Source organism: Muscardinus avellanarius, assembly GCF_963383645.1.
Source record: "Muscardinus avellanarius genome assembly, chromosome: 12".
Classification (NCBI taxonomy): Eukaryota; Metazoa; Chordata; class Mammalia; order Rodentia; family Gliridae; genus Muscardinus; species Muscardinus avellanarius.
In genome coordinates, this window is record NC_137798.1 from 100,348,233 (window position 1) to 100,360,649 (window position 12,417).

Genomic DNA, 12,417 nt, shown 5'->3' on the forward strand with positions numbered 1-12,417 from the left:
GGCCCTGATGATCCAAGCCACCTGGCCACTAGCCCTGCCACCCCTGTCCCTCTCCCAGCTGCTCTCCCAGACTCCTGAGACGACGCCCACCAACTAAGTCATTCTTATGTTTACCAGAAAATGCTCCAAATCGATGCTCCCCATCCCTTACCATCCACAGGTGTTCCCAGGCTGGTCTCTGCTTTCAGCTCCTTGATCTAGCACTCCTGAGCTCCTCTGCTTCCCATCCCCCTTTCTGGAGCAATCTCTGCCCATTTCTTTTCCAGGGATTCCCAACTTCACCCCCAGTGTCAGCTGAAAGTGGCTTCCCAGTCTCTTTTTTCTTCCTCGCCCTCCCTAGCTTTTGCCCTGCAGCTGCTGTCTCTATTCCATCAGATGTAAAGTACGGCACAGGGGGAGAGGCACTGGGCTCCCAGACCATCCCTTTTCAGGCTCGCCTCAGAAGTCGTCTTCTGTGCCAGGGACCTACCCTCCCCCCTGCACGTGCCTTTATGGCTGAGGAAGCCTGAATTCACTGAAGGCTGGGTTTCTGTTCTTCCCTCTGGCTCTCTACTCACGATCCCTTGCCATCCTCAGCAGCCTCCACATCCATCTCAGTTGTCCCTCTGCTAATGCTGCCCAGTGCCCTGAACACAGTGACGTCCATCCACATATGCAAGCCGGACAGTAAGGCGTGGGGACCGGACAACATTCTGAGTGGGAGGAGAAGCATCTATGAAAACCCCTGGCTGATGAGACCACAGCAGTCATGTGAGAAGTTGCACATGGCCGAAATGCACAGCGTGACAGGTGGAGGGGAAGTGGGGTAGTGGAGGGGGACAGACACACAAGGCCTTGACCCCAAGCTCACAGTTCTGGCTTCTATCCCTGAAGTATAGTAAGCCATTTTGGAGACCTTGGAATGCACTGGGAGAAAGAGTACAAAATTCAACTTGTATACTATTGTTCTGGTTCACAGATCGTGGCAAAAGGACAGAGAGATCAGAATCGAATCCACCCCCATCTAGAAACTTGCTACTTGGCAGGTGTTGTTATAGGTACATTAGGAGAAGGTAAGAAATCTCTATGTCCATTCTAGTGGCTGTAACAAAATGCCATAAACCAGGCTTATAAACAACAAAAATTCACAGCTCCCAGTTCCAGAGGCTGGGCATCCAAGGTCTGGACAGCAGCAGATCCACGGTGTGACAGGGTCCTCTTCTGGCTCTGTGGCCTCTGCCTGTACCTTGAAGAGCATAGAGCATGGGTGTAGCCAGGCAAAATACCCTGATCCTTGAACAGAACTCCTTTTTTCTGTGGCTTTCTTTGCCCCTGAGGCAGTATGGTCCTGAGAAAAAACCAGAGGATTGTGAAATCAGAGAGAAAAGAGTTTGAATTTCACCAGTTTTTCGATAATTTCATGATCTGTTCTTAATCTCTTAATTTATGAAAGGGTTAGCCAGGTAGAGGCTGAGTCCAACTTAGATTCAGGACTTGGTACCAGTTGTCATGGCCTGGATCTGGAATTTCCCCAAGGCCAGAAGCTTGGTCACCAGCCTGGGGTGCTCTTAGGAGGTGGGGGCATATTTACAAGGCAGATCCTAGAGGAAAGATGTTAGGTCATGGGTGTTCATATCCAGAGGGGCTCTGAGAACCGGGGCCTCTTCCTCTCTCTCTCTTTCCATGACATGAGCAGCTCTGTCCCATCCTGCACCTTCCATGAGGTTTGACTCACCACAGGCCCAAAGTGACAACGCCAAGGACCATGGCCTGAGAACTTTGGAACCAGGAGCCAGTCAAAACAAACTCTTTGCTCCTCTTAGTTGATTTTCTCTGGTGTTTTGTCACAGCAACAGAAAGCTAACGTACCCAGTTGATGGCTCTCTCAGTCAGTTTAGATTGCTATCACAAAATGCCATAAGCCAGGTGCTTCCGATCAGCAGGAATTTCTTCTTCTTCAGCAGGCTTGATGTCTGTGGAGGGCTAGTTTCCTGGTTCCTAAACAACAGCCGTGTCCTCCCATGGTGAACGGGACAAGGCGGCTCTCTGAGGCCTCTTATATAGATAAGGAAGGGTATTAATCCCTTTGTGAGGCGCCACCTCATGGCTAATCCCCACCCAGAGGCCCCACTCTGGATGCCATCCCCCTAAGGGTTAGGATCTCCGCATCTGGCTCTGGGGACACAGACATTCTGTGGCAGCCGCGTCTTTCCCTGGCTCAGCCTGGCTGGCCATGCAGGCTGTGCGGAAAGCTGGTCTTCATGCCAGGCCTCCACGTGCCATCTTAAAGCCGCCATGTGGAGAGTGCACCCAGCGGTGCCCATGAATTATCTCCACTTCTTTGCTGCTACCATAAAATGCCTGGAAGCCGGAGCGGCCTCAAATTCCAGCTTCATGACAGGCCCCATTCATTTTTGTGTTTGTTGACACTGTGTGACTTGTTTTCTACCAGGGCAGCCATTGTGCTGCCTCCCCTGGGGGGAGATGTTTTATGTTCTTTTGGCAAAGCTTCCTCCAGTTTTTTCCCCTACTGTAAGAACCTGGCAAAAAAGCCGGGTTCCAGTAAAATGACCAGCAGTTCACTGCGCCATTTGGCCCTGCTTGGCTCGCTACCTCCGGGGCCCCAGTCAATTCAATTAAGCAAGGTCGAGGCTGTGCGGGCTAAATTTATTGTTACTGCTTTTCTATGATTTCACCTCATTGGTAAAAGTTGTAAGGGTGCTAATTATCACTGGATCTCAATTATGGATAAACACATAGGAACATATACACACCTTCCCCTAAATATGCACACCCATGCACACACATACCACACACTCACACACACACCACATACCACACACTCACACACACACATACATACAGAGAAAAAAATGGGGAGGATAAGAATGCCAAAATATTGCAGTTATCCCAGACCAGCAGGGGTTTTGATTATTTTATTTGCTTATGTATAATTTTCTGTACTTTTCAATTTTTCCAAAATGGGCTATTATCACTTGGACTCTTAACAGGAAATAGATGTTATTCCCCAAGATGAACTAAAGAGTGTTCAGTGAAGCCACTGCTTACAGGGCTCAGGGCTGGAGTTTCTGATTTTTCTGGACAGGTTGTGTAATCCTGAAGAAACAAGACTCGGGTCTGGGTGTACTTCCTGCACATGCTTATGTTTTTTTGTGTGTTCTTTTTTTTTTTTTTTTGCCTTCTTTCTGGTATACAGGCTATGGAATGGAAATCTTTCCCGGAAAATAAAGAGAAAGAAAGAAAGAAAGAAAGAAAGAAAGAAAGAAAGAAAGAAAGGAAGGAAGGAAGGAGGAATGGTGAGAAGAAGAAAAATAAAAATGGATGGAAGGAAGAAGAGAAGAGAAAGTTTTAGGACTCCCACATTGCCAATAAATGTGCCAAGGATATCCCCATGGTCCCATGGGCTGAGGAGAGAACGAGAAGACATCTTCAGCTTTTATGGCAAGAAGAAAACCTGAATGTTTTGCGAATAGCACTAATAAGTACAACTACCAAAGATGGAGAGGTGAGAGCAAGGAGCTGCTGGCATCCTTGTACAGGACTGGTGGCCGAGCCAGTGAAGCTCGGGGGCCCCCACACCAGTGCTGTCACGATGGCCTAACCCCTCTTCTTTCTTCTCTCCTTCTGCCATCTTCTGCTGACACATCCCTTTAACAGAACCCAAACAGAATCCAGGGGAGGCAGAACGTTGGTAACATAGTCAACTTGGTCAGCGTCCTCGGGCTCCAGACAGCGGCAGACAGCAGAGTGGATGCGCGGAGGTGAAGAGGAACCAGCGCCAGGCAATATTGTTATTATCATCGCAGGCAGAACAGAAGGTGTCTACACTGAAAACAAGCTCAGCAGTGTAGAAATGAAGACACATGGTCTGACACATCGACACCGCCGTGACCCTGTGCGACCCAGCGCTCAACTCCAGGAACACGGAGGTATCATCAGACATGGCCGGTGCCTTGGAGCAGCCACAGGTCCCGTGGTGAGAAGTCATGTAATCAACAACTAAAATGCAAGTTGCCGAGGATCTGCATGATTAGAAATGTGGGCTGGCTACATTCAGAGTCCTTTGAAGGGTCGCCACTAACAAGACATGTAGGCAAACCATTTTCTCTCTGCTGTTCAGGCTTCCCATCTGGAGAGGAAACCTTATCGGCTCCGGGTGCGGAGCCACCATGCGCCCAATTCCTTGTCCGAAGAAAGCAAAGGCTCACAGGTGGCTCTTGTGCGGAATATTCCCTGAGCTAAGGGTGACGTTGCACGGTCACATGACTCTGATTCATTTCAGCTGATGCTGGTTTTAAGAATTTTTTTTTTTTTTTTTTTTTTTTTTTTAGGAGGAGGCCACAGGACTGTGCTAGTTTGCACTGTCTCTCCATGTGTGCACCATGGTGTATGTAGTGTAGATGCTTGCACACACAAACCCACACACACTCCTGCTTCTTGACCCTGCTCCTCCTGCACTTAACCACACGAAGCCCATCTCCCTGCACATTGTCGAAGAGCCTGGGCGAGACTGCTTTGCCTGCATCAACTGAAGATGCGCTTGTGATGAATTATGAATGACATAACATGTCCTAAATCATAAAGAAATCCAATTTAAGCCTCTACACACAGTTCAAAGTCTGCTTTTAATCTATACTTTGCTCAAATCTATTGTGCATCTTAGTAGGTTTTGCACAGAGAAATGAGAAGCAGAATGTTCGGGTTTTCCATCAAGCAGATATTGACTAATACTTCTGTTGCTTTTCATACAGAAAGGCTGCTTTTACCTTTTCATTTTTACTTTCTGTGTGTTTAATATCCAGTAGCAATAAAGGGCACATCAGTCCAAGAGAAGAAACCAATTGCCATTTTTCATTTATTTTCACTGATATTGTGGATCTAGAACTCTTACAAGTAGATAAAAATTTTCAGTGGAAAGCTACTTTTCTGTTTTGGCTATTTTTTGGGGGGGGGTACTGGATATCAAATCCAGGAGCATTCTACCTCTGAGCTCCACCCTCTAGTTTTCCTTTTTATCTTTATTTTGAAATAAGGTCTCGCTAGACTGATGAGAGTCTCACTACTCACCGAGTCGACTATCTTTTAAAAAGACTCATTTTGGGGGCAGTTGGGGTGGGGAACTTTTTCTAACGAGGTTTAACAAAGGAAGCAGCAATCATTCAGGAATTCCAGATCTGAAGCCTATCTCCTTTATGAACCTAAAATTCAAATAATTGGAGATTCATGGGTAGTACATGTGATGGTTGGGATCTGGGGTGTCCACCGAAAGCTCATGAGCTCACGTGGCAGGCTACGCAGCAAGGTTCTGAGGTTTTCTGAAAGGATTGGAGCATTAGGCTCTGCCTCATCCATAATTAGTAAATTTGATGGATTGATAATATGAATGGATTGACTGGGAGATGGAGAAAACTGTAGACAGGTGGGCATGTCTGCAGGTAGTAGGACTCTGGACATGGCTTTGGAGACTAGAGATCGAGCTCTCTCTCTCTCTCTCTCTCTCTCTCTCTCTCTCTCTCTCTCTCTCTCATTGCCAGCTGCCATAAACTCAACAGCCTTCTTCTATGTCCACTAAGTTCTTTATCAGATTCATAGTTTGCAGATATTTTCTTCCAGTGGAGAGCTTGTCATTATCTCCTCTCCTCTTAATTGGTTCTTTTATAGTGTAAAAGTTTATATTCGATGAGGTTTAATTTATTGTAATTTATTGTTTTTTTTCCTTTTGTGGGACAGTTTTTTTTTTTTGAATCTGGAGTCTAAGAACTCTTTGCCTCACTGCAGATGCTGTGGCCTTTCTTCCCTGCTTTTCAGAAACTTTACAGCTTCTCATTTTGTGTCTGGAGTTGATTGTGTGCAAGGTGTGAGGGTTAGATTGCTGCCCATTTTCCTGTGTCCGTGGATGTCCAGTGATTACAGCACTTGTTGGGAAAGGGTCCTTCCTTTGTTGAGTTGTGTCTGCACCTTTGTCAAACCCATTTTGGCCATACCTGTACGGACCCATTTCTGGGTCTCTAATCCATTCCACAGACCCCGTGTGTCGTGATTGCTAGAGCTATGGAGTGAGGCTTAGCCTTGTGTAGTGACTCTTTAATTCGTGTTTTAAGGTTGTGTGTGTACTCTAGGGACTGAGCCTCTCTCTACAACTGAGCATCACCTTGCTTACATCCTCTGGAAGTATTTCTGTAGAAGTAAAGAGGGTCTGTCAACTCTGACCTTTGCAGCGGCATCTCTGAGCCAAGGGTGGGAGTCTGGGCTCCTAGAAAACTCTGTGACTGAACCATATACACACACTCAAAGGTCAGTCAGTTTCCTTCTCACTAGCAACTGTGCACCGGTGGCATGGGGTGACAGTGTCAAAAAAGACTACTCTGGTGAGTGTGTGGGGAGCCATTAAGGTTTTCCCCTAAAAGAATATTTCTGATTTAGCTGACTATCCTTCCCCCAGAGTCAACAAGGTTTGGGGTCATGGAAAGTTCAAAGTAAAAGGTCTGGGAGAAGATCAGATGGTGGTGGCACGAGTGTACTGATTAACCTACCTGTAATGTATGTGCTTTGGGTTGGTCTCTATTGTATTCTGGTGGTGGTAGCACGAGGATATTGATTGACCTGTAACTGTATTAATACCTCTAGAGAAATGAACCCATCGTTGGCCCAATAGGAAATATTGACCCAGGAGCATGTTAGAATTAAAAAATTCTCGAAATCAAATTCTTAAGAGTTCAATTCTTTATCCTCACACCTCCCTTCGGAACCCGTACTTTTGCCGGCTGGCTCCAGCAGGTGGTGGCCCGTACAGGGAGATTCTGAAACTGAGGATCCAGTGAAGGACATGGCTGAAGAGAAAAGGAGTGCGCTCAAAGATTTGTGGTAGCGGTGAAAAACGTGGGAATTGTAATATACAATGGATTCATTAAGAGATGCTTTGTGCTAGAGAAGCTATGACAGAACATGAAGGCGCCTAAGAGTTGTAATATACAATGGGTAAGAAAATATAATATACAATGGGTCAAAAATTAGTTTTTTTGTACATATGTTAAAAGATATGCTTTGTGTTAAGCTTTCTAAGGAAAACGAGGATACTTTAGATACTGAAGAAGAGGAGCAGCTCAAGGAAACTGCTGCTCAGTACCATAGAGATGAGTTGTTATCTTTAATATCACCGCTTCAGGTGGCTATAAATCGGGCTGCAGAAAACGGAGAAGATACTAGAGGATTCAGAGTTTTCCCAGATACTGAGGACTCTGATGGTCAAGGTGTTATTAGATTTCTTAAATGCCGACAAAACTGGGTAAAGGAGGTGTTATTAATTTCTTGAATGCTGACAAAACTGGTCGCACAGCAGCAGATAGATATTGGCATTCATCCTCCAAAAACAATTTTGCTCTAATAAAATGGAAAGATCCTTGCACAGGAATTTGGAAAGGTCCTGACCCTGTACTTATAAGGGGAAGAGGGCATGTTTGTGTTTTCTCATAGGATGAAGATAATGCACGGTGGATACCTGAGTGGCTGGTGCGACATATGGATCAAAGAAAAATAGAAGAGTCTCGGATTAATGCTGATGACTGAAACATGGGCTTACGTTCCAGATCATCCCATACTTCATCCAGCTGTTTGGGAACAACGGGAGATCACTGTCTTCAGTAACAACTCACAATTGCTGGGACTTCTTGCTTTGAATTTTACACCCATTGTGGAAACCTTTGATTATTCTGGACAAAGAATTGGTAACTGGCATACCCTTATGTTTTTCTAAAAAATGTCAAAAAGATGAAATGTCTGCGGTTGATGCCTGTGGTATTGCAGACAAGGACAAAGACTGATAATAACTGTGTTATTCAAAACAAAACAACAACAAAAAAAGATAAGATGTCTACACATGATGCCCGTGGTATTGCAGACAAGTACAAAGACTGATAGTAACTGTATTTTGGACAAAGAATTGGTACTTTTGGTTATTTTGGACAAAGAACTGGTATACTCTTATGTTTTTCTAGGGATGTCAAGAAGATGAGGTATCTGCAGTTGACACCTGTGGTATTATAGACAAGTAGTAACTGTGCTATTAAAGGTTTGGCCTTGTGGGACCCTGGTTACACAGGGAAAGAAGATGAAACTGTTAGCCCACTAATAACTTGTTTACTCTGTTAAACTGAGTTAACAAGTAAAAATCATAGTGTTGATTGGAGGAAACGTCTTACTGAAATGCCTATTTTACATAATATTCCCCAAACTTTGTTTGTTAGGGACTTGGGACAAAGTGTGGTCTTAGGACAAAGTGAAAACATTTTTATTTAGCAGAATCGCACAATTTACATTTAAAAAGTACCCCCATTTAAGAGGCTGGTAGCCAATGACAGGTAAGATTTCCTTGGGACAAGGAAACCTAAAACAGGATATACAGCTTATCAAAAGACAGGCAATCCTTGATACCTGAAGGAAACAACCTAAGACAGGCACAGTCTTCTTTGAAAAGGGGGGATTGTGGGGAGCCATTAAGGTTTTACCCTAAAAGAATATTTCTGATTTAGCTGACTGTCCTTCCCCCAGAGTCAACAAGGTTTGGGGTCATGGAAAGTTCAAAGTAAAAGGTCTGAGAGAAGATCAGGTGGTGATGGCACGAGGGTACTGATTAACCTACCTGTAATGTATGTGCTTTGGATTGGTCTCTATTGTATTCTGGTGGTGATAGCACGAGGATATTGATTGACCTGTAACTGTATTAATACCTCTAGAGAAATGAACCCATCATTGGCCCAATAGAGAATACTGACCTAGGAGCTGGGGTCGGCCAGTAGAGATAGTAGGCTGGCGGACCCCCCACATTAGAATTAAAGATTCTCAGAATCAAATTCTTAAGAGTTGAATTCTTCATCCTCACGCCTCTCTTCGGAACCCGTACTTTTGCTAGCCGGCTCCGACAAGAGTGTGGACTGTGTCCTCCTCGCCGGGGTCTTGCCTGGCTCTCCTGACTTCTTGTTGATCCTTTGAATCTCTCTCTATTCTTCCAACAAATTTCTTTCCTTTTCAAGTTAACCAAATCCTGGCCTCCAGTCAGTGGAGTGGCTTGGCTGTGGCAATGGAGAAGGGCAACACAGTAAGATCTAGAAGAAATATTCAGTGTATCAGAGAAAGGGACAGCAAGAGGAGGAGGCAGAGAGCTTGGCAATGTCAGGTTCCAGGAACTTGTAGACTTTCATGTGAAGGGCTTTAGACCCCTATAGGTTTGGGATGGGCTACCCAGATATCATGTAGGCTGCAAGAAGGCTAGCTGGTCCGGGATGAACAAATGAAGGTGGGAGAGTAAATGAGTGGATGAATGAACAGATGCGAATTACACCCACACCTTCTTGACTGTAGGTAATAACCTCCCTCTACTCACGTCTCCTTGCAAAGAGTGTTCTTGGCAGAATATATTGGTGAGTTTAAACCAGGGGACAGAGAGTAGAAAGAGAAACCCAAGCACTGCGTGGGATGGTTTCTATCTTTTTAAAAATAAGAGTAGTCTAAGAAAAGGCTGTGGCTGCTAGGCTGTCGGTGAGCTGCAGAGAGGACCATGGAGAAGACTTTTTCTCTAAATGTGCTTCTTTCCCAACATTTTTTATCCTCCAGGGTAAGTCATGCAAGCCAGAACTCCCCAGTCATGCTGGACAGCCTCTCTCTCCAGCCCTCAGAGTCAACTAACTGTTGTGTCCTATTTTATTTTGTTTTGAACTGAGGTTTAATAAATGGAATGACATGTATAAATTTTAAGGGTGTAGGATGAGGAATTTGTACATCTGTATCCCCTGTGTAAATACCACCCACATCAAAATATGAGATGTTTCTTTCTCCCCAGAAAGTTCTGCCTGTCCTTTTATGATTGATACACACACGCCTAGCCTGAGCTTCTGAATTTCAGTTTTTCTCACCATAGATTAGAGCCATGTTCTCTTAGTTTTATGTCATAGTATTCGGACCTTTCCATGTCTCTCCAGTTGGACCACTAACTTCATAGTCTAAGCAACTATTTCTCTCCCTGGACCACTGCACCAGCCTCCCCTCTGGCCTTCCTGCCTCCTCTGCTGCCCATCCTAATCTTCATGTTGCAGCGGTGCCATTTTACACACTAAAAGCAGACCATCAGCTCTCCAGAGTGTCCTCCAGTCCTGCAAGGAGCTGTCCATCTCTCCAGACTCTCCTGACTCTTTCTCCTCTCGCTTCCTGCATCCTGCACACCCATTTCTGCCCTGAGCCCCTCCTCCGGAGGACCCACCCTAAGCAGTTCCCCTCTAGCCTCAACTCTGAGCTCAGATGCCACGTCCCTCCAGCCTTCTCTGATGTGCTGAATTCCCACGTCACTATCACAAAACTCCTCGTTCCCATTCTTCACTCCTCTACCCCAGTGGGAAACTTATGATCATGTATGTGATTATTTTATTTTGGTTTGTGTTCAGCTATATAACTAGACTATTTAGTGAGGGCCTGGATTTATTTCTACTTGTTACTGTACCCTGTCCCCATCCCCCAGTGAACACCATCATATCTTGTCCAAAGAGTGAGCTCAGAAAATGCTGCTGGAGGAAGGGAGGAAGGGAAGGAGGGAGGGAAGGAGGGAGAGAGGGATGACTGAGCATGTCCAGGTCTCGGCTTTTCTATGGGAGCAGTAACGCTGCCTGTGGTCGACCTCCAGTACATAGATCTTCTCCAACCTCCTTCCACACCATTACTGACCTTTGCTCCAAGCCAGGCTCTCTGTTAGGACAAAGAAACATGGTGCCTGCCTTCAGGAGGCACAACAATGACCATCTGACAATAGTGGTAATATAGAGGTCTAAGAACCTGCTATGGGAGTTCAAAGCAGAGAATGTTCTCTCTACCAGAGGGCCAAGGAGGATAGAGAAGTCTGGGAATGTTGTTTTAGGGGCCAGCCATCCCAGAAGCAGAGGTACAAAGGGTGGCCACGCGTGCTGAGCTTCAGCTATAGTAAAGAGTTTGGCCAAATCTCAGCCTGTGTGGGGAACGAGGTCATGGCAGGGGTATCATATACAGACTGCCTTCTATGAGTCCAGTCTTCTCTAGGCATGAATTTCTATTTGTGTGTGTGTGTGTGTGTGTGTGTGTGTGTGTGTGTGTGTGTTTTAACAAATGTATCTTATGAACTTTGGTTAGATTTAATTTTACTAGAATTGAAGAAGATAAATGGTGGCTGGCACAGTATTTCCCACTGGAAGGAAAGAGCTGGGTGTAGTGGCACAGATTTGTAATCCCAGTGCTTGGGAGGTGGAGACAGAAGGATCCCAGGTTCGAGACCAGCCTCAGCAATTTAATAAGGCCTTGTTTCCAAATATAAAATAAAATTGGACTGGAAGTATTTCTCTGACGTAGAATGCACCTGGACTACATCTTTAGTACCACACAAACAACGACAAAAAAAGAGGTAGCTGGGCATGGTGGTAAACGCTTGTAATTCCAGTACTTGGGAGGCTTGAGACAGGAGGAACGCAGTTTGCAGACAGTCTCAGCTACTTAGTGAGGCCCTCTGCAACTTTGTGAGACCCTGTTTCAAAATAAAGAATAAGAAAATCAGGCTGAGGGTGTAGCTCAGTGGTAGAATGCTTCTGGGTTCAATCTCCAATAACACACACACACACACACACACACACACACACACACACACACGGGCAAGATGGCATATGGCTCCTTGAGCTCCCTGTAGACAATGAATCAAGGCAAGAGCCTGTACTGGTGGTCAAGTCCTTGGTAGCTGCTGCTCCACCTGTGTTGTGGGCAACATCTGTGCAGCTGGCCGATCTTGGAGGGTGAGAACCTTTGCAACTGTCGCCCAGTTGTCATGGAACGCTTTCCCATGAGTCAAGAGGTCTGTGTGCAGCTTGGTGGGCAGGAGGTGGAGAGAAGGGTAGGGCTCACCAGCTTAGAAGAAACCAGAAATCAAAACCGGCTGCCCAGACGCATCCTGAGGGGTCAGAGTACTTCAGGAGGATGACCCCACAGAGGTTTGATAGAAAGTCACCAAGTTTGATAGAAAGTCACCAAGGGAAAGCCACCAAGGGGAATGGGAAATCAAAATGTGGATCTCAGCATGGACGCAGGCAACACGTTAGGTCAAGGCGTTTCTCCATGGTGAGCCTCTGTCTTTACCCCTGAAAAATGAGAATAATTAGGACGTGCCTTGTAAGGTGGTGTTTGCACAAGACCTGCTTTGTCACGTTGCTCACTAGAGTGTCTACAATAGGCCCTGCTCTGCAAATATTGGCGGCTCTCGTTACTCGTAGGATTATTGCAGGGGACCCAGACCATCCCCACATTCGAATGGTTTCACAGTTGAAAGATGTTATAATTAAAGGAAGTAAGAATCAGGAGTGGTGGTGCATGCCTGTAATACCAGCCCTTGGGAGGCTGAGATAGGAGGAGCACAGG